This window comes from Panthera pardus, unplaced genomic scaffold (assembly GCF_024362965.1).
Source record: "Panthera pardus isolate Hobbes unplaced genomic scaffold, ASM2436296v1 HiC_scaffold_27, whole genome shotgun sequence".
Taxonomy (NCBI): Eukaryota; Metazoa; Chordata; class Mammalia; order Carnivora; family Felidae; genus Panthera; species Panthera pardus.
The window spans coordinates 32426168-32449557 of NW_026526843.1; the positions used below are offsets into that span (position 1 = coordinate 32426168).

Consider the following 23390-nt stretch of genomic DNA (forward strand, 5'->3'; position numbering starts at 1 on the left):
CTTTAAGCACGCGGAATACTAAATTTGAAATAACATAAAGCCCTTTCAAGGTCTGTGTGTGTTATAATGACGAATATTGTCTTCTCTCTCTCTCTCTTTCTCAGTCTCTGTCTTTCTCTTTCCTGAAGCTCTTAAAGAGACATATCTAGCAAAAAATGAATGTTCCTTGGATGTAGCGATAGAGTTTGGTTGTTTGTACTTACTCCCAGCACCGGAAGAAATATGAAAATACAAATTTCAAGCTGTTTTCTTAAGATAGAGCAGGTGTGATTCTCTTCTTTTCCTTTATCCAGACAAGGTTTTGGAATAAATCCGAAAGGACGGACAGTTTACACTGGGGACAGACAGCTCAAATGACCCCGGCAGGCCTTAAGAGCCATTAAAAGAACCAGTCCCCCGGTGAAAAATCAGGTAGGGGAGTAAGCTAGCATGTAAGAAAGGAGAAGGGAAGGTAGTGTATATTTATTGAACAGCCACAGAGAAATTGAACAGAGAAATTCATCCAGGGCTTCAGTTTCCAACCAATATATACTAACGAGCATGGGATTTACTTTCCCGCTTAAAACAACCACAAAAACAAAAACAGACACTATACACGAAGACACAGTTTTTAAGACCCTGGATATTAGTCAATGAAGGACATTGATAACAGAGATGGAAACAAATAAGGCGAACCCTACGATAGTTCCAACTTACTATCTTTTTAAAAATGTTTATTTATTCTCGAAAGAGAGATAGAGAGCATAAGCACGAGTGGGGTAGAGAGAGACGGGGAGACAAGAATCCGAAGCAGGCTCCAGGCTCCGAGCTGTCAGCACGGAGCCCGATGTGGGACTCTAACTCACCAACCATGGGATCTTGACCTGAGCCGAAGTTGGACGCTCAACCGAGTGAGCCACCCAGGTGCTCCCCAACTTACTATCTTAAGATATTTTTTTGAGCTGTCACATAGGGAGGGGGAATTGAGGCAAAGACAGTGGGGACACTAATGCAGCTAAAGTTTATAGGACAGATGACCAGAAAGGACAGAGCTTCACAGAGAATGCTGGAGGCCCGCAGAAAACACCCCAAAGTATTCGGCAGAGTAGTTATTGATATACGCGTGTGAGGAAAATAACCACGGCTGGGAAAGAGCCAGCTGAAAAAAAAAAAAAAAATGAGAAGAAACTGTTTGGTGCTCACACAGGGCTGGAAATAGTACCTGTCCCCACCATCCAGACTGGAAAAACTCATAATTCATGAGCACCAGGCAGAGTACACAGAAGGGTCATTCCTCAATAGTGGGAAAGAAGTCGCCCTAGACCGAACGGTGCTCCAGAACCACCTAACAAATCATTAAGCAAGACACAAAAGGATAAAAATATTTCCAAGTAAATTAACTGCATCCTAGAACAAGGCTCAGGAATATTTATAGAAGTACCAAAATGTCTAGCCACCATCAAGGTAAAAATCACGATGTCTGGCAGGAAACATGACCCATAATGAGGAAAATAATTGATTGAAACTGACCCGGAATGGACCCATGTGGTTGAATCAGCAGAGAAAGACATGAAAACATTTTTATAACTCAATTAGGTGTGTTCAAAAAGTTGAGTAGAGACACAGATGATATTTTTTTTTTTTAATTTTTTTTTTCAACGTTTTTTATTTATTTTTGGGACAGAGAGAGACAGAGCATGAACGGGGGAGGGGCAGAGAGAGAGGGAGACACAGAATCAGAAACAGGCTCCAGGCTCCGAGCCATCAGCCCAGAGCCTGACGCGGGGCTCGAACTCACGGACCGTGAGATCGTGACCTGGCTGAAGTCGGCCGCTTAACCGACTGAGCCACCCAGGCGCCCCGAAAAGATCTTTTTAAAAAAAGTCATTTGATACCTACAATAAACATAAGGGTTCACATATCTTTTTGTATTAATGTTTTTGTGTTCTTTGGGTAAATACCCAGTAACGGGATTACCAGATTGTATGGCATTTCTATTTTTAATTCTTTTTAACGTTTATTTATTTTTGAGACAGAGAGAGACAGAGCATGAACGGGGGAGGGGCAGAGAGAGAGGGAGACACAGAATCGGAAACAGGCTCCAGGCTCCGAGCCATCAGCCCAGAGCCTGACGCGGGGCTCGAACTCACAGACCGCGAGATCGTGACCTGGCTGAAGTCGGACGCTTAACCGACTGCGCCACCCAGGCGCCCCACAGATGATATTTTTTAACAGATCCGCATCAAACTTCTAGAGATTAAAAACTCCGATGTGTGAACTGAAACGTACATTGCAGAAGAAGGATCAGTGAATTAAAGACATAGTGACGAAAACTGTCCAATAGGAAACACAAAGAACATAGACAAGAAAAAAAAAAAAAACAAAGAAACGGCGCTATGGGACACCTTAATTGGCCTGATGTACCTGTTTGAAGTCACAAAAAGAGGGGGGAGAGATGAGTGGCAGAAAAAATACTTCAAGACAGAAAAATGGGCCGAAAAAATTCCAGATTTGATGAAAACTACAAATACGCTGGTACAAGAAATCCACTCAACTGTAAGCACAAGAAACACGAAGAAAATGACATCAAGGCACATTACGATCAAACTGCCTAAGACCAACTGATGAAGAGAAACCTCTTCAAAGCAGCCAGAGAAAAAGCACTTGTTACATACAGAGTAACAAAGGTAACGAGGACAGCAGATTTCTCATGGGAGACAAAACAAAAAAGCAATTGTGTAGCAATGTCTTCAAAGTATTGAAAGAAGAAAAAAAATCTGTGCACCTAGAATTCTACACCTGGCCAAAATATCTTTGAAAAGGGAAGACAAATAAACACTCATTCAGACATTCAAAAGCTGAAATGATTCATCACCAGGAGCCCCTCACTACAAGAAGTGTTAAAGGACCTCCTTTGGGCTCAAGATAATTGACTGTTTAAGCAAAATTAACAACAATGTATTGAAGGCTTTAAAACATAGATAACTGGGGGGAGCCTGGGTGGTTCAGTCGGTAAGGCATCTGACTTCAGCTCAGGTCATGAACTCCCTTTCGTGAGTTCGAGCCCCGCGTCAGGCTCTGTGCGGACAGCTCGGAGCCTGGAGCCTGCTTCGGATTCTGTGTCTCCCTCTCTCTCTGTCCCTCCCCTGCTCATGCTCTGTCTCTCTCACTCTCAAAAATGAATAAATGTTTAAAAAATTAAAAAAAAAAACATAGATAACAGTAAAATACATAGCACCAATAACAAAAAGGCCAGAAGAGGTGAAATGGAGGTATACTATTGTAAGATTGTTATAAATACATTCTTAACATATTAATTAATAATTAATACTCACTGTTAATATACTAATTTTAAATAGTAAAACAGTAAATAAACAAAATTTGTAAAATAGTATGTAACATAGTGTAAAATTCTAGAAGGCAGACTGTGGTAAGTCAAAGATGTAAGCCAAACATCCTAACACAACCACTAAAATAACAAAACAAAGATTTAATAAGCCAAAAAGAGAGAGAGAGAGAGAGAGAGAGAGAAATGAATCCTAAAAAAGTATTCAATTGATCAAAAGATAAAGGCAGAAAAGGAAGGAAAAGGGAAGAACAGACAGAACAAATAGAAACCAAGATGATAGACTTAAATGGGACCGTATCGATAATCACATGAAATGTAAATAATCTAACATTCCGCTTTAAGGGCACACATCATCAGATTGGATTCAAAGGCAAGATTCCCCCTATATGCTGCTTACAAGAAATACACCTGAAATGTAAAAACACAAACAGGTTAAAGGGATCGAAGAAATAGTCCCCACTAACACTGTTCAAAAGAAAACTGCAGTGGCTGTGTTACTATTAGACAAAATAGATTACAGAACAAAGAACTTCATTGATTTGCTTAAGGTCACATACCTTACAATATTCTACCCGGGATTCAAGCCCTGATCTGTCCAATTTCAGAGACTGCTCTTAGCATCATCACTTTATACCAGGATGCCTTTTGTTAACTGTTTCTCGACAACTTGTGGCTCAACGCTCTCAAGAAAAGAATCACACACACACACACACACACACACACAGGTCCAAAGAACACCCAGTGAGGGGTCGGAGGAAAGACTTCCTTCCTAATTCGTACTGCCGCTGGGTACCTGTGCAAGCACCAGCCCCTTATTTAACCTCTTTGGGCCACGGCGACCTTTCCCATCACATCAGGATCTTGGATCATATCTTTTGCAAGGACACGTGGGTAGCCATCGCCACAGCCAGAATCTGACCCTGGTCTAAGACCTTCCTTCCAACAGCGTGGGGCTTAGCACCAGATATCAACAAGACACCATGCAGGAGACTGTACTACCTAAGAAGTTCGTAGGCATTCGGAATACTGGGCAGCGGGGTGGGAGCCAGCGAGGCACTAGAAGGAGGCAGGGGTCTGGAGATGTAATTGGAAAAGGCATAGTTGATGTTCTTGGAAAGGGTCCTGCTAAGGTTGTACCGGGGCAGCGCTCAATTCTGCTGTACAGCAGGGCCTTCTCCAGCCGGGACGATGACGCATTTGAAGTTCATTTCCTGACTCCGAGCCAGTCTCAGACTTGGATCAATGATCTCCCAACCGCCTTCAGTCCCAACGGTCTTGAAATCTGTCACTGCATCTGACTTGGGCCAGCTGAGAGTGTTTTCTGGATCTGTGGAAGGCAGACGCTCAGGCACATTCATTCAATGGAATATGTTTGCCTTCAGCGCCGACACGGAGATAGCATTTTCAAGGTTTTTCCACAGAGAGGGCTGTTCAAGCATAATATTTTGAAAAATCGTTCGTCCTGCCTGGTGGATTCGAGTTTCTGTTCCAGGGACCATTTTTTATTATCTGTAGTGCTGTGAACAATCCACAATACGCCTCTCTAAGGCGAGTCTTACCTCTGTCTATGGCTAGCTTCTCAAAGGTATCTATGGTTACGTGTTCCTGCTCCTGGACTTCTCATCTTCCAGCTCTCTTGGGCAAAATAAAAGGCAGCCTAATCTATTGTTTTTACCAGGTATTCCTGGTATAACCGGGTGATAGGGAGGAGAAGAAATGGAGTGTTCACTGAGCCACAGCTCCAAGCCCTATTAACCCGGAATAACAGCCCAGCAAGGAACCTCAGAGGTTACCTGGTCCAACTCTCTTCATTTTATAGATGAAAGCCTAGACAGAGGACTTGCCCAGAGTCACACAGTGAGTTTGTAGTCGAGCTAGGACTAGAATTGGGAGCTCACAGGCCAACCCTAAGAGACTCTTAAATACAGAAAACAAACTGAGGGCTGCTGGATGGGAGGTGGGGGGGGGGGATGGGCTAACTGGGTGACGGGCATTAGGGAGGACACTTTTGGGGATGAGCACTGGGTTCATATGTAAGAGGTGAATCACTGGGTTCTACTCATGAAGCCAAGACTACACTGTATGTTAACTTGAATTCAAATATTTTTTAAAAGTACACATTGATTTTCTGCAGTTCACCCTCACAAGTGATTTCAGCACCATGCCTTTCAAAACAAAAATCACTTTCCATATTTCACACTCAATGTGCCCACACCCCAAAAGAATGGGCAAAATTAATTAGGAAAAGTATGCAGAAGAACAGTCTTCTTTTGTGATTTTTAGGCTTTGGATAACTACACATGCACGTCTACATATACTTTGTGTGTGTGTGTGTGTGTGTGTGTGTGTGCATCTCATGTTAAGTGAGAAATAAGAAACCAAATGAGGTCGGGGCACCTGGGTGGCTCAGTCGGTTAAGCATCCGACTTCGGCTCAGGTCATGATCTCGCGGTCCGTGAGTTTAAGCCCCGCGTCAGGCTCTGTGCTGACAGCTCAGAGCCTGGAGCCTGTTTCGGATTCTGTGTCTCCCTCTCTCTCTCTGACCCTCCCCCATTCATGCTCTGTCTCTCTCTGTCTCAAAAATAAATAAACGTGAAAAAAAAATTAAAAAAAAAAAAAGAAACCAAATGAGGTCTACAGACCAGGGCCATTTATATAAATTTAAAAATACAGGGGTGCCGTGCAGCTCAGTCGGTTAAGCGTCCAACTGTTGATCTCAGCTAAAGTCTTCATCTCGGGGTCGTGAGTTCAAGCCTCGCATGCAGCCTACTAAAAAAAAAAAAAAAAATACATGTGCAGAAAGTAAGATGTGGCATTTTATAAAAACAAATAAGATGATACACACCAAATGCATTAGAATGGCTGTCTGTGGTAAGGGAAGGATAACAAGTGGAAAGCGGAGGGAAAAATAAAGTACATACATGCATACATACAAGAGCAGGGACGTTCAGGGCTAGGGGCGCTGGTGTGCAGTCAATGAGGTAGAGGGTGAAGTCAACCTTCAGACTTGGAAGTCTAATGAAACACAACCTCTTTCTGACTCTCACTCTGGGAAAGAGATCCAGTGAGGAATATTTGACTGTTCATTTTGTAGAAAGCAGATGACAAGCTTTAGAGACAAAATTGAAATGCTTATAGTGAGTAGGTGTATTTGAATCGTTCTGGACCTATCAGTTGCCTAGATGATATATGAGTAAATTACATTCCACTTGAGTGTGACTCCAGTGTTGGTCACCAATATCCAAGCAAAGGATTATTTTGTTAAAATTTAGAAAGTTAAAGCTTTAACCAGCTACATGTGTGTATTTGATTCTTTTTTAAATTTTTTTAACGTTTTATTTTTATTTATTTTTGAGACAGAGAGAGACAGAGCATGAACGGGGGAGGGGCAGAGAGAGAGGGAGACACAGAATCTGAAGCAGGATCCAGGCTCCGAGCTGTCAGCACAGAGCCCGACGTGACTCTCGAACTCACGGACCGCGAGATCATGACCTCAGATGAAGTCAGAAGCTTAACCGACTGAGCCACCCAGGTGCCCCTGTGTGTATTTAATTTGATTGGGGAAGGAGGTTAGAGGCTTTTCTTCATTTTGCCAGTTTCTGCTTTCACTAATTTTAGTCTAATTTGGTCATTTGGGTCATGGTTTTCATTTTTGTTGTTGTTGTTGTTGTTGTTGTTTCTTCCAGTTGAGTGCTTGGCCACACTTCTGGTCCATATTGCATTAATAATGCGTTTCATTTTGAAGTTGTTAAATAGAGAACACATTTCCATTACAAGAACATAATGGTGTAAACTTCCATTCTGGGTCTTGAAACATATCAGAAAGTGGAGGGTGGGAGGGAGCAGAAAGTGGGTGATGGGCATTGAGAAGGGCACCTGTTGGGAAGAGCACCGGGTGCTGTATGGAAGCCAATCTGACAATAAATTTCATATTAAAAAAAAAAGAAACATATCAGAAAATGTCTCATCATACTTCGTTAAATAAAAAAGTAAGCATCTTCCCTATGAGAAGACGCATCAATGCATTTCTCACTCTTATTCTAATAAGCAATGCAGTCGTATTGGCTAGCATTTGACCTCTCGGTGGTCGGGAGAGGACAGAGTAGAAACAGGACAAGAAGGTGGGGGCCCACCCTAGCTACATTTGCTTTTTTAATTAGATTTCTTATGGGCTGCGAGACAAGAAAGTGCACAAGAAAAGGAAGGATACATTGTGGTGTAGTAGTTGTTAAGCACTGGGGCTTTGATGTCAAAAACTCTGGACTAGATTCCAGCTCTTGTCGCTGCGTGATTCTGGGAAAGCTACCTAACCTCTCTGAGCCTCTGTACCAGTTAGATGGCGATCATAATTGTGCCTGAGGTTGCTATAGGGATGAGACGTTTACATAAAGCGCAATTCCTGATACATACTAAAGCACTCAATATATGATAGGTCTTGTAAATGTAAAAAATCTGTGCCATAAACCAACCAACAGGGTCCCAAAGTCAACCTTGTAAATGTAGGGCTGCTTTATTATGAGCGTAAATGTAATGACTAGGCGATTTTATTTTATTTATTATTTTTACGTTTTGAGAGAGAGAGAGAGAGAGAGAGAGAGAGAGCAAGAGCAGGAGAGAGGCAGAGAGGGAAGGAGAGAGAGAGAATCCCAGTCAGGCTCCAAACTGTCAGCGCAGAGCCCGATGCAGGGCTCGAGCTCATGAACCCGAGCGAGATCATGACCTGAGTTGAAATTGACAGTCCAGCACGTAACGGACGGAGCCACCCAGGAGTCCCACGAGGTGATTTTAGATAGCTGTCATAGGCCTCCATTTTCAGGAGTCCAGTTGCATTAGTAAAATTCATCTGGGTCCCAGGTAAAGCCCGGCAAGTCTTAGTGATGATTGTCCACTCCGTTTCCATACCGTTACGCATCTCTCAGTGCTTCTATGCCCACCTCGGAAAGATAACGCACCCCTAATTGAAAATGGAGCAGGGAGGGGTATGGAAGTCAATCACTGATTGAATTATATTCATGGCTATCGTGAGCGTTTGCCGTAGTAATAGAAAAAGTAAAATGTTTTCTATATTGTAACTATTTCATTTTCATATCGTGTGGGTAAATGCTAAATGTTTTTTCTGTGTATCTATACATAGCTACCGTATCCATTTATGCCACTGTTGTGTTTGGCTTAGTGCTTCTAAGAGGGCCAGGACCTTTCTGTTACTTTTGATTTCTATAGCTCATCATAGACAGGCCTTAAGTAATGGTGGCAATGCTTTTCGGTGCAGTCAGGAGGGCTGTTAATAAATAAAATTGTTCCTTTCTCACCCTGGGGGTCAGAGGCTATAGCTTAAGAGATAGCTGTAGCTTTCTAATGTTTATAGGTTATTTGCAGTAAGACTTCCTTATCCCCCAGCCACCGCGCAAGATTTGTCAAGTTCGTTAAGATGTTTTTCATCGCCTTGGCTGGTCACCCGGGGTCAAAACAGAACAGAAACAAATTGACCCCATGCTGCAACAGGGAGACCCCTGTGGAGCTCCAGAGACAAGAAGAAGCCGCATATGCTGGGTCACATTTTAAAGGTAAGATAACTAGATCTCAGTTGCTCCAAAGGTCTCCGTACAGACCAAAATGCCCTCCTACCAATGGGATCTCTCTAGGGCATCAGTGGAGCTCTCGTGCTAACGACTACCAGCTCTTAGGTCGATTCAAACACACAGCAGTGTAACATCTTTGCATCTAAGGGACCGGCAGCACGTACGGGCGCACACCAATGTGGCTGCTTTTGAGTTCAACTCATGCCGTTATTAGCAAATGATAAAGCACTGACGCAGATGGGCGGCCCATTCGTCATGTTCCTCGTCGGCCTGTGTCAAAGTCTGTGACTTTACCACCCGCGTTAGCTGCTGCTCAGTCTCAATTCCTCTGTTACTTCCATCTCCTCCTTCTAAACTCAGCTTTGGAACTTGTCAGCATCTGAGGACCTGAGCTGAGTCAGAGGGTTTCCATTTTACAACAGCGAGTTCAGAAGGCCAAGGTGTGGCCTCAAGGTGTGGAGGCACATTTTTGTCTCATGAGGCTGGTGGAAGCATTCCCCCTGACTTATGGACCCAACACATACGTTGCTTCTTTCTTATATGCTTTTGGGCTTATACGAAAAGAGATTTATTGGTTGGCTATGTAGTTTTAATGAGATGTGGGACTTTAAAAAACACACACACACACACACACACACACACACACACACACACAAGCTTATTTAGAATCCAACTATAATACCAGTTTGCTTTTTGGTTAAATGGACCCCTGTTGATCATGTAGATGAGGATAAAGATATGCTTTCCTTTTTATCATTTGAAAGGCTTTCTCCCAACCAAAGTACTTACAAACTATCCACCAGAAGTAGTTATTGAGGGCTCTCTAGGTAGGCCAGTAATCTGCATGCAGTATTTCACTCACCTCCCGCATATTGCAACGGTAAGGAACAAAGCCCAGTTCTCTAGAACTCACAGTCCATAAACCCTAAACAAAGCCCCACAAGCCTATAACTTGGACACACACATACTGCCTATATCTGGTGCTTATTAATGCTTGGTGCTTGATTCATTGAAAACGCTTCGCCTACCCTTTTCCTCTCCCTCGGTCTCTCCCTCATTCCGCATTGAATTAGTGATGCACGGATACATTTTTAGGCAATTTTGTGTAAAAAAAAAAAAAAAACATGTATAGCCTCTACGAATCCAAATCGAAATTACAATATTTAACATGGTGGGCGCTACTCAATTGTCAACAATATATATGTAAACATATGCGTATCGACAATTTCATATTTCCTGTAAGCTCATAATATAAAGTCCTTCAACTTGATTCCTTGCTATAAACTGAGTATTGTCTCTGATCATGACTGGATGTACATTATCGGGGATGAAAAGCTGAGATAAGCAAAAGTGATGCTGTAATTCCCATCTGTAGCTACGAATTGGGAGGTTCGAGTGTAATTTTATTTCTGACAACAGGCATTCACTTTGCAGTTACTCTGACCAGTTGAGCTGAAATACGAACAGGAGTCAAGGTCAGCAGGAAAAAAAAATGGGTCTGGTATGCTGGTTGGCATTACCGAGAGGAAGAAAGGAAGGAAGGCAGGAAAGAGGGATGGAAAGAAGAGGAAAGGGAGGGAGGGAGGAAATTGTATATCATTCATTTGGCATTTATTATCGGTTGATTTATTTTAGTCAATTACCTTTTCCCTTTTTTCTTGAGAATTTAATAGAATAGGTAAGTATTCTTTAAGAAATTCTTAAAGAAAAAAATCTTTAAGAAACACAGGAAACCTACTACCTACAATAGGAAATTACTAGCATTTTGCCATTTTGGCCTTATGTCTTTTAAATAAAAGAAATCAAACAATACAAGTGAAACTGAAGTACTCCTTGTCCCCATCCCCAATTCTGTTTTATTCCCTCCATCCACACATACACACTCTCTAGGGGCAGCCCACCTCATGACTTTAGTGGGCATCCTTCCTTTGTTATTTTGTTATAACACATTTACATGCCTATATGTGTATTTACAAAAAGTATAGAACATGTTCTTGTTTTTTTTTTCAATATATGAAATTTATTGTCAAATTGGTTTCCATACAACACCCAGTGCTCATCCCAAAAGGAGCCCTCCTCAATACCCATCACCCACCCTCCCCTCCCTCCCACCCCCCTTACACCGGGGCGCCTGGATGGCTCAGTCGGTTAAGCGTCCAACTTCGGCCCAGGTCATGATCTCGCGATCCGTGAGTTCAAGCCCCGCCTCCAACTCTCTGCTGTCGGCACAGAGCCTGCTTCGGACCCCTCTGTCTCCCTCTTTCCCTGCCCCTTCCCCCCACCGCGTGCACGCTGTCTCTCAAAAATAAAATATAAACATTTAAAAACAATAAACGCTTACATCGATGGCACACACTACGTATTCTGCCACCTACTTCTCTCACACGAAGTGAGGAGGGACATCTAGACCTATCACGTATTCTCTATTTTATGGTATTCTGTTGTTGGAAAAAAATAAACATGTTATTGTTTTCTTACATTTCATTGTCTCCTGGTGGCCATGCCGGCAGATTTTATTTTTCTGTATAGCTTGCAGCGATTGCCCTCCCCTAGAATGTAAGCTCCACGGGAACAGGGATTTTTGTCTGCTTTGTTCAGGGATAGAACCCCAGCGCATAGAACAGTGGCAGGTATATAGCGGGCATTCACTAAATATGACTGAACGACACGATGAACGTTATTGCACTTCCCTCTTGGCTCCTTGAACTCACGGATGAGAGCCTATCTTTGGTATATACCTAGGTCCAATACACAACCTATGTATGCAATTTGAGTTTCATTCGGTACTGTGCCCTAAACACTCCAAATAGGCTATGTTCCTTTACACTTCCCCAAGTATCCTTGTTCCTCACATTCTTACCAGGCTTCGGCATTATCGGATATTTTCTGGATGTCCTTTTTGCAATACAGATGGATTCTATAAATAGTTGCTTAATGAGGTTTTAATTTGCATTTGTTCCGTTACCAGTGTGGTAGAGCGTATTTTTATTTTTATTGGCCAATTACATTTTCCTTTTCTTTCTTTCTTTCTTTTTTTTTCCTTTTTTAAATTGCTTTTATTTATTTTTGAGAGACGGGGAGAGACAGAGTGTGAGCAGGGACGGGGCAGAGAGAGAGGGAGACACAGAATCCGAGCTGTCAGCACAGAGCCCAAGGCGGGGCTCGAACTCACGAACTGCAAGATCAGGACCTGAGCCAAAGTCGGACGCTTCACCGACTGGGCCACTCAGGTGTCCCCATTTTCCTTTTCGTAAATTAAAAATATTAAATTAAAATAAATTTTTCGGGGGCGCCTGGGTGGCTCAGTCAGCTAAGCGTCCGATTCTCGGTTTCAGCTCAGGTCACGATCTCAGAGTTTGTGGGATTGAGCCCTGCAACGGGCTCTGTGCTGAAAATGTAGAGCCTGCTTGGGATTCTCTGTCTCTCTCTCTCTCTGTCTCTCTCTCCCTTTCTCTCTCAAGATAAATAAATTTAAAATTTTTTAATAAAAAATAAAATAAAATGTTCAGCTTTATCGAGATACTAGAGACATATCACAGAGGTAATGGAAGGTGTACAATGTGATGATTTGATACAGGTCGTTACCTCCATCCTCTTACATAATTACCATTTTTTTTTGCTGTGATAACATCTAAGATCTACTCTCTTAACAACTTTCAGGTATATAAGACGGTACTGTTAACTATAGTCACCATGCTGTATATCACATCCACGGAACTTACGCATCTTGTAATGGAAAGTTGGTACCCTTTGACCAACATCTCCCCCCTTCCCCCCCCCCCCACCCCCCCCAGCCCCTGGTCACAACCATTCTACTCTGTTTCGATGAGTTCAGCTTTTTCAGATTCCACACGTAAGTGAGATCACACAGGATTTGTCTTTCTCTGCCTGACTTATTTCACTTAGAATAAGGCTCTCTGTCACAAATAGTAGGATTTCTTTTTTATAGCCGAATTGTATTCCACTGTGTGTGTACATGCGCGTATGTACGTGTGTGTGTATCACATTTTCTTTATCCACTTACCCAATGATGAACGCTTGGGTTGTTTCCATCTCTTGACCATTGTAAATAATGTTGCAGTGAACATGGGGACGCAGATATCTATTCAGTACAGTGTTTTCCTTTCCTTCACGTATATACCCAGAAGAAGGACTGCTACCTCATGTGGTAGTTCTATTCCTCGTGTTTTGAGGAACCACCATATTGTTTTCCATTCCCACCAACACTAGACGAAGGTTCTCTTATCGCCACAGCTTCATCAAAGCTTGTTATCTCTTCGTGATAAAAGCCATTCGAACAGGGGCGAGGTGAAATCGCGTTGTAGTTTTATTTTCCTGCTTGCCCATTTTAGAGCTGCTTTGTTCAGGCCTACGCAGAGAACTCGAGAGTTTCAGCGCGATCACTGTATTCAGAATTCTTGCGATAAACTTTAACCTCAGCTCAACACGTGGAGTCCCGTGCCGACCCGAGCTTGTATTGTGATTCTCAGAACTAGGTGCGAATGGGGGGAGTCCTCTTAGAGTAAGGAGGCTCCCTTATGAGGTAAACGTAGGGTGAGCCTACCTTTAGTAAGCCGAAATTTATGCTGCTCGGGCCTGAACAGCTATCACGGGTCCTCAGGTCATTATCTCACCTGGATCAGGTTTTAGAAAATTGTGAGGTTGCTCCCCATCTCTCCTAATGGAAAGGGGACAGATGGGACCAACACAGGCACACCGATAGAGATACAGGCAGACACTGACCCAGTCATTCTTCCATGTTTCCCACTGAAATAAAATCTTATCCATAGTTCAAGGTTATTTGGAACGCTCTCCTAATTCTCCCAACTACAAGTTTCTTCTGAACGCCCAAACACCTCCTTTTTCTTTGATTTATGACGGTGGATGGGCCCCCGACAAAATTCCAGCACAGGAAACATCATGAGCAAAGGCACAGGAGCAGACGTAAGCGTTGGATGGTGAGGAGATGAACAGACCATCTGGGCTGGAGCAGAGGCTTTCTGGCACGGAATCAGGGAGAATGTTCGCAAGGGATTCGGGTCAGCGTCTCCCCTAGAGCTTCGAACAAACCTTTGAAGACCAGTAGTTTTCCAACGATCAGAATTTAACGGGTAGTAGGTGCTCCAGGAAGAGGGAATAGCCAAGGCTTGTGGTTCAAAAACAAATGGGGCATGACTGACGAAGAGCAAATAATCGTGTTCGGCTGGGGGTGGGGGGTGGGGGGCGGAAAGACACAGCTGGAAAAGAGTAATAGAACATAAGCTCAGAGAATAGAGGGGGATTCTCTTGTGGAGATCTTTGAAAACGTGGCTGGGGATTTGGAGGCCAAATCAGGGGGAACCGTTTGGGGACACAGAAAGACACTGCCCCCGCCTTGTGCCCCCCCCGCCCCCCGCCTTGTGACCTGAAACATCAGTGGTGTCTGTGGCAACAGACAAGGATTTGAGCGGTGGCAGTATAAAGTTAGTGTAAACAAGGGTAAACACTGTGAGCCTGACGTCATTAGACACATATTAACACTAGATCCAGGGAACACTCCTTGCAACTTAAACAAGGTGGTTTTATGACCAATAGGAGGAAATGTGTTTTGACACAGCAGGAAGTACACACGTGGGGCGTGTTATTGCAGTGGGATATGCAAAGAAAAAGAAAATAGAGATTCAGGGGTTACGGGTTTGTAACAGGCAGCCGGCTTCTGAAGCAGTCATTGAGGGAGAGCCGAATGTACCACACCAAAATATACCACGTATGCGAATTATTTTGAACTCAAGTTACTCGAGAAACAGATATTGGGGGAAGGACGCTCTGGCCCTCCTTTGTTCCCCTGAGAGCAGGAAATAAACATCTCCCGGCGAGAAGGTATTCTCCCAACACCAGGAGGGTGGAAGGCATCCTTATCGCCAGAGATAGGAAATTCAAGGCCCACAAGGCTGTGTAAACAAACCTTGTTGGTTCCTCGCTAATTACCTACCCCAAGCCCAAACTTGTGTCTTGTCAATTCTCCGCAAATTTATTCTTTTCTAAAATGTGTAAAATCTGGCTCTTTCGGTCACTTCTCTGAGTCTTAGACTTTTATGGGCTCCCGTAGGCACAGCATTAATCTACTGGACCCGCCAAAGAACCTTGAACTCACTCGTCTGCGAGGCCAGCTTGAACGGCAGGCTTGCGGGGCCCATGCTTCTGTCCTACCCTATGGTTTTCCTCCTTGTGGCAAGTGACACAAAAGACAGACACGAGGGAACACAATGACCGTCTCGGGGAGGAAAGGGAGCAGGAGGAAACAAGAGTCCTCGTGACGCATCTTTACTGAAGTCGCTGTACCCAAGGAACTACTTACACAAATATTTTCTTTGGCTAATCTAAGTTTATTTATTTTTTTAATGTTTATTTTTGAGAGAGAGACAGAGAGAAAGACAGAGACAGAGCAGGAGCAGGGGAGGGGCAGAAAGAGAGGGAGACACAGAATCCTAAGCAGGCTCCGGGCTCTGAGCTGTCCGCACAGAGCCCGACGTGGGGCCCGAACCCACAGACCGCGAGATCATGACCTGAGCCGAAGCTGGACGCCTAACCGGCTGAGCCACCCACGGGTCCCATCTCTGGCTAATCTAAATTTACAAAAAGGAGAAAGTATGCTCACCACTCCTGCTTCCAACAGACGCTGCAGGTAGAGACGTGAGAGACTGACGTGGTTAAGAATTTTTATCTTCTGTGTGGTTTATGTATACAATGGAATACTACTTGCCAATGAGAAAGAACGAAATCCTGCCATTTGCCACAACGTGGATGGAACTGGAGGGTATTGTGTTCAGTGAAATAAGTCAGTCAGAGTAGGACAGAGATCCCATGTTTTCACTCATATGTGGAACTTGAGAAACTTAACAGAAGACCATGGGGAAAAAATAGTTTCAAACAGAGAGGGAGGCAAACCATAAGAGACTCTTAAATACAGAGAACAAACTGAGGGTTGATTGGCAGGGGGGGAGGGGGGAAATGGGTGATGGGCATTGAGGAGGGAGGGCACTTGTTGGGATGAGCACTGGGTGTTGTATGTAAGTGATGAATCGTGGGAATCTACTCCCAAAGCCAGGAGCACACTGTATACGCTGTATGTTAGCTAACTTGACAATAAATTATGGGGTTTTTTTTAAAAAAAAGCATTTTTATCTTCTGCCAGCACTTGTTAGAAGTCCCAGGACCCCTCGGCTGCAGCAGCCCCCAAAATGAGCAATATCCAGCCAGCAGAGAGCCCCACATTGGGCACCAAAACTGTAAAAGAGAAAAACTTTTCCCTTCTTTCCTTCTAGGTTCATTGACCTTAAGTCCTCTCTTAATAGTATAAAAGAATAGAAAATAGACTCAGAACAAAAGTCAAAGTCCACGTGAAACATAGATCCCCCTCCTTAAATCCAGCCCCATTTCCTCCGTAAATTCCCATGGCTCCCAAACGCCTCGACCTTCCCCAGAAAATTTCCTTGAACACCCAGCTGCCGGCTTTAGCTTCCCTCTCCCTCCAAGATTTGCGGAGGTTCACTTCAATTTACTCCTACAAGATTTACTCCAGCCTGATCTCCAGGCCCAGAGGGTACTGGCTACTCGCGTAAATGCTGAAAGCCAGGGATTAAATTTAGCGGAAGCACCCAGGACTGACTGTAACGCTTTGCCAACTTCGGGTCTTCCAATGCAATGTCCTTTAGGGATGAATCTCGGAACCCCCCCCCCCTCCCGGCCACCGCAGAGCATTCATGGTCCCTGGACACCAACAGGTCTTTGCAGTTATAAAAGCCTTTGATCTCCACATGGGGAAGATCCTACCACATTTAGAGAGAAATTAGAAAGATCGGCGGCCACTCACATCCCAACTTACGGGGACTTTAGCTGACTGCTGAGTGACATTCTTCCCAACCCATGAGTATACTGTAGTTAACGAATAAGGCAGATATCTCCCTAGAAAAAAAAATTAAAAAACAAGGGGTGCCTGAGTGGCTCAGTCAGTTAAGCGTTTGACTCTTGATTTCGGCTCAGGTCATGATCTCATGGTTCACGTGCTCAAACCCCACTACGGGCTCTGCTCTGGCAGTGGGGAGCCTGCTTGGGATTCTTTCTCTCTCCCTCTCTCTCTGCCCCTCCCCCGCTTGCTCTGTACCTCTCCCGCAAAACAAATCTTTTCATTTCTACCTGAGTAGCACATTTTCTCCCCAACATAAAAGGCAAATTCAAAATCACGCGCTTGGGTGGACCCGTAAGCCTCTCAGCATTATAATGGATCCAGCTACCCAGTGCTTTGAAGATGGTTTACAGGAGTGCAAGAAAAACAAAAACAAAAACGAGTTCAAATCACCAACTCTTGATGTGCAGCTTGAAACTGTAGAGAAACACGAACATAACTGCCAGAGCAACTGAAAGTCCACTCAGCCCCTTTCTTATTTGCCTGCAGACCTTTACAGATGTCGTAAAACTCAGGGCATTTGCAGCACAATATTGTTCTGCACTTAAGAAATGGAAAAATGTACACGGTAATTGCCTTAAACTTCTGATAGTAGGCAGGTATGCCCCAAAACTCCAAGGAAAGACTTTTCTTCTTTTTCCGTAACTTGAAGATGTAAATCTTACCATGTCTTTAAATGTAAACACCCCAGGAATGAAAACTAAAACACTGCCCACTGTCACCTGAAACTGAAGGAAAGAAGAGGAGAAAGAGGCTTTTTAAAATGCAAACCACTAGGGCGCCCGGGTGGCTCAGTCTCTTAAACGTCCCTCCGTCCCTCCCCTCCGATGACTTCATCTGCTCAGGTCATGGTCTCCCCGGTCCGTGAGTTCGAGCCCCGCGTCGGGCTCTGTGCTGACAGCTCAGAGCCTGGAACCTGCTTCGGATTCTGTGTCTCCCTCTCTCTCTGCCCCTCCCCTGCTCATGCTGTCTCTCTCTGTCTCTCAAGAATAAATAAACGTTAAAAAAATTAAAATACAAACTACTACAAAGGCTCTCTTGCCCAAATCTAGTCTGAAGCGTCCACAAGGTTATTTGTTAAGGACAAATACACGTCTTAAAAGTCTTTTCCAAAAAGATGAGTAAAAATCTTTAACCATTTGAGCAGGTGACTGTAACTTGTTCCATCTGCCAGAGACAATAATTTATAAAGTAGTAAGTTTTATATTGTACCTGATTCATGGTTTTCAAATGGAACCTAGAGGGTCTGTTTATGCAGATCGTTCATATCGAATGTATCAGGATATATATAATATTTTTCTACCTCCAGATGGTATTACCAAAATTAATTTGTAAAGAGCTCTATGTAATTAGCTTAAAGACAAATAAGTGCTTATTGAATCAAGTATTTCTTGGGGCGCCTGGGTAGCTCAGTCAGTTAAGCATCCAATTTGGCTCAGGTCATGATCTCGTGGTTCATGAGTTCGAGCCCCACATCACGCTATGTACTGACCATACAGAGCCTGCTTGGGATTCTGTCTCCCTCTCTCTCTGGCCCTACCCCACTCTCCCTCTCTCTCCCTCTCTCAAAACAAATAAACTTTAAAAAAAAAGTATTTCTAAATCTCACAGATACAAGAGAAACTAACCCAATGCTTTTTTTAAAATTTCTGTGATCTAGAATAATTTTCAGTAAATAAAATCTAGTTTAAGTTTGTTGGTTTTCATGAATACAGTATGTATTTAGAGTTACCAGCATTAAGTCAAATAAGGTCATGTTATCTCTGTCACAAAATTTGTCAGCTGGAAAGGTAACAAAATAATGACCAACTGCTTTAATGTTTCATTAAATGTTCATGTGTGACCTAAGTATAATTGTTAAGAACAAGTGAATAAAAGAGACAGAAGTAGGATAGAGTCTTAGGTGAGCTTTTTAGCAATGATTGCTTTGTGATGTGTTTACTTAGTTTCCAAAATCTCTTTGGTGACATACATCCTTAGAGTTTTGCTAAGTTAAGTTAAATGATGGGAATTCATTAAATTTCTAGGTCATTTTCAAATAAGATAAAATATAGAAACATTGATTATTGAACATATCCAATTTTGGCTTCTTCTGACAGAGAAACTAAAGATATTTGAATCAGATATGACAGTAAACATATCTGGTGCTGCATTTAAAAAAATCATACTGTGAGAAAGCGTAAGCTTCTAGAAATTATGAAATATATTAATAACTTGGCCAGTCTAGAGAATGTTGGTATAAGAGACAGTTCACAATTAGTTTTTGCCAGAAATTAAGTTTGCTAAGGGATAAAAATGCTAATATAGTTAATGAAAACTACTAGAAATAAGGGAAACAATCCTGAATACAAATAAAGTAGGATGTAATTTTGGCAAAGAAATGGTATGAGGTATGGAGATGCATTTTTGTTAAGAGAAAAGAAAGTAAATTTTTTCCTGAAATGAAGCTGGTTATTTCAGAATGGAAAAAAAGAAAATAAAGGACAAACTATGGACACAGAAATTGGGGGAGAGAGAAAGAGGGAATTTTACCTTGTGTAATCAAGCTGGCTAAAAGTGAACTTTTCATAACAGTTTTAAAAATAAGTTAAAAATTTTTTTAAATAATAAGCTTTAATATCAATAGTGTACTCATGTAAAACTGAAACTTAATTTTCTTCTTTTGATTAAAGGACAAAGGTTTTTTTTGGACTATTTATTGATCTGCTCCTGATAAGAGATTGCAAAAGACTTTTTTTACCTTTTAAATAATCTACCTAGAAACAAAGATTCTGTATTTTATCAAAATAATTTCCTGTGCTTCATGTTGTCTTTGTTAGCTCTTTGATTACTAAGGAAAGAAGGGTTTTTGTTTTTTTTATTAAAAGAGATAAAGTCTTTTACAATTGTGTAACTTTCTGTATTTCCTGCAAAGTCTTTGTTAAACAAATGAGGATTATTTCACAGTGACCTCTGATGCTAATAAAGTGTCTTAAAAACCTTTTTGATATTTTTGACAAACTTCTTACAATCAAATTCTAACTTTGGGGTTTTTCAGAGGGTCCTTGGACCATCTCAAAAGATTTGTTCTCTCCCTTTATAAAAAAGGACATTGAACTAAGTAGGCATATTTGATATGTTAAATTACATGGGAAGCCTTGCCAAGTAAGAAGTAATATTAAGCCTTCTTTATGTTGCATTTGTAGAGGTGTGTGTCGTAAATGTTCCAGAAACTGAATGAAATTCTTAGAAATCGGATGTGCAGGTATAATGTTATCATTTGTAATTCTACTTATTATCTTGAAATGTGTGTCACAGAAATAATTAAATTTTCTTCTCAGTCACACTTGTCATTTACAGACGGTTTTTGTTTTATTTTGTTGCTTTCGCAAAAGTGACCCCCACAAAACTGCTTTATTTTCAGAGAGATTATTGGAAAGGACTCTGAGAAGTACTCTAGAATCCAGGTTTCTGATAACTTGAAGGTCATCAAACTGAACTGGGTAAGAATTTCCCGAACTAATGGAAAAATTAGATTCAAGCAGAACAAATATTAATTACATGGGACTGAATGAACTAAGGAGGAGGATTATGATTTTTATGAACTTAGGTTTGAAACATTGCTTTTTAAAAATGTGTGCTTTTCCAGATTAAGGAAAAAGTTTTCTCTTTTCTCTTCAACTGTCTATAATTTACAACAATTTGGTAAATTATACCTTTGTAAGAAGAATTGAAACAATTCATTTTTTCCCTATTGAAGCAATTCTTTCCCTACCTCATGCCTCCAGAATTTGGAAACTCTTAGTGAGCATTCTTATTCTTATGGCAATGTAGTTGTTTGCATAAATTCAGTGAGATTCTGTTCTCATAACGAGCACAATTGGAAACATTGGTTATCTTACTAAAGCTTTGACTGGAATGTCATATTTGAGAGAGATGTACCTAAACTCAGCTTTAAGGAACTAAGGTTGACTTTATGGGTCCAATAAAGCCCCTTGGAAAAATCAGCCTAGTACCTTACTGATAAGTTTCCCAGGTGAGTAAGGAAGGTCACTTCCCAGCAGCCACGGGAACCTGAGGATACTTTAGGGGTCTCAAGAAGACAGGAACTGACCCAGATTTATAGGAATTGCGGTTGAAGTGTGAGGGTGAGTCCTTGGCTTGGCTTCCTAACCTTCAAGACACTTTAAGAGCTCAATCTGAGATTCTTTATGAAAAGTTCCCACAGAGCAGGTTTAAAAGAGACTGCATAGTCAATCGCTATAATAACCAGACCAAGCTTATTAAAACTATACTGAATTTGCAAACGAATTAGTCTTGCTGTGGTTATAGTTGATAGAAGTGGGGAACGATTTGGTTTTGTCTTCTACCATAAACTAACTGGATCCTGAGTTCTTTTAGTTCTTCTGATATTTCGCTGTAACTCCCCAGACTAACGTCTCCAATGTTCTCCCACTTTTCTGATTTGGAATCGTCGGGAATTAAAACTGCCCCTTTCCAGAAGCCATGCAAGCTAAAATGTGACAACGTGATATATATTTGAGAGAAACCAACACAATAGTCCATATGTGGACAATCTTCATGCCTGTTGCTATGTAGCCACTCAGGAAGATCACCTGGGAAATTCACACCTCAAACCAGGAAAACCTGTCAGATTGCCACTTCCTGCCCTCAGTCCATTTAAAAATGCTTCTAGCCGGCCACCTAGTAGAAATCTCCTCGACCGGCTGCCTTCGGAACTCAGAAACTAGAATTATAGTCTGCTCCCATCATTAACCATTGTTTTTCTTTTGTTTCCATAGAAATGCCTCTTATTAAATGCCTGATTGTTTGCACACTACAGGCCTCACTTGGGGATCCCACCTGCATTACCGCATCCTAAAATGAGACCAAATGGAACAAGAGACCAGCTCAATAATATGGAACAATCTACCAACTCAATTTCTGGATAGTGAAACTTCTTTGGGAAGTTTCAAAAGCTGGACCGAGGGACACTGGAAGATGCCACCCCAAAACACAACACTTTGGCATATCGATTATTTTGAATTACAGTTACTTGAGAAACACCCAGTACAAGAGAGATATTCTGATTCCCCTCTGTCCTCCTGAAAACAAGAAACAGATCTCCCTTGTGAATGTATCCTCCCTGTACCAGGAGGGTACAAGGCATCCTTATCACCAGAGATAAGGAATTCAAGGCAAAAAAGGCTGTATAAACAAACCTTGTTAATTCCTCACTAATTTACTACAACAAGCCAACACTTATTTATCTTATCAATTCTTCACACGTTTATCATTTCTTTGTCTAAAAGATATAAAAGGTGATTGCTGTGGTCACTTTTCTGAGCCTCGTATCTTAGGGCTCCTGTACATACAAAAGCAAATTTGTTTTTCTCCTGTTGATCAGTTTTATGTCAATTTAGTTATTAGGTAGGTTAGCACCTAGAAGGGGGAAAGGGAAAAGTTTTCCTCTCCTATAGCATAAGGCAGACAGTTATTATATGTTCCCACCAAATCCATGGCAACCTCAGGTAAATCCATGAACGAATGGGATATAAGGAGGCCTTGAGATGAGAAAGGGTTAAGAGGACCTGGAAGCAGATGAGAATCAAAAAATCAAGGAATAGATAGTTGCAACACGGCACAGACAAGAATGGATCCAGAAATACGTTGTCACTAGAAGAGCAGGAAACTAGCTTCCGGAGAAGTCAAAGGAGAACAGCAATCAGTCCAGCAAATCCCAACATTGACAACAGAATCAGTGGGAAATGTAGCAGGGAATCAGCAGGAGTTTAAAAAAAAAAACCCCACAGAAAATTTGAGGAAGTCACTTCATAGCGCTGTTTCCAGTAAGAGTCTTGAGACAAATAATATTCTAATTCTCTGACAGCTCGGAGCCTGGAGCCTGCTTCCGATTCTGTCTCTCTCTCTCTCTCTCTCTGCCCCTCCCCTGCTCACGCTCTGTCTCTCTCTCTCAAAAATAAAAAATGAAAACATCTAAAAGTTTTGAATAAATAATAATAATACCGTAATTCTCCTCTTTCTTAGGCAAAGAATATAAAAACCTTTGAAAACGTGAATTGGTCACCAGGGGCAACATGTTTCTTCTACGGGGTGTGGGGAAGGAGAGAGGGCTAAGTCTCAGATATCTGTTCGCTTGCGAATGGAGATACATGAGCTGCTTTTGTTCTCCCTCGAAGACTGTCTTCCTGGATGAGCAGCCATCTGCCAGCTTCAAACAATGGTTCTGACATATACTGCGAAAGAACGGGTTAGCAGAAGGAGGATTAATCTGGAAGAGGTCTAGGAAAAGGAACCAAAAGAGGGATCTCCAACACCGGCCAGTGCAGACACAGCCAGAACCAGAAGGCTCAAGTTTTGGGGTCCTTATTGTCGTCCCATCCCTGCCAAGGTGACAGAAGCACAGATTTCCAGTTAGGTGCTACAAGGCCATTAGGATCACTCAGCTAACCCCTCCTCCTCTGTTGTTGCTCTCACTCTGATAAAAGCTAGGTTATCAGAGAGGCCTCGTCAAGCTATCTACCTAAATAGCAACTCT

The 23390-nt window shown here is 42.2% G+C and overlaps 1 pseudogene; it reads left to right on the plus strand.

The window, feature by feature from the left end:
* Nucleotides 1–8756: 8756 nt before the first annotated feature.
* LOC109250696 (40S ribosomal protein S27-like) overlaps nt 8757–23390 on the plus strand; it is a 61057-nt pseudogene continuing 46423 nt past the window's right edge.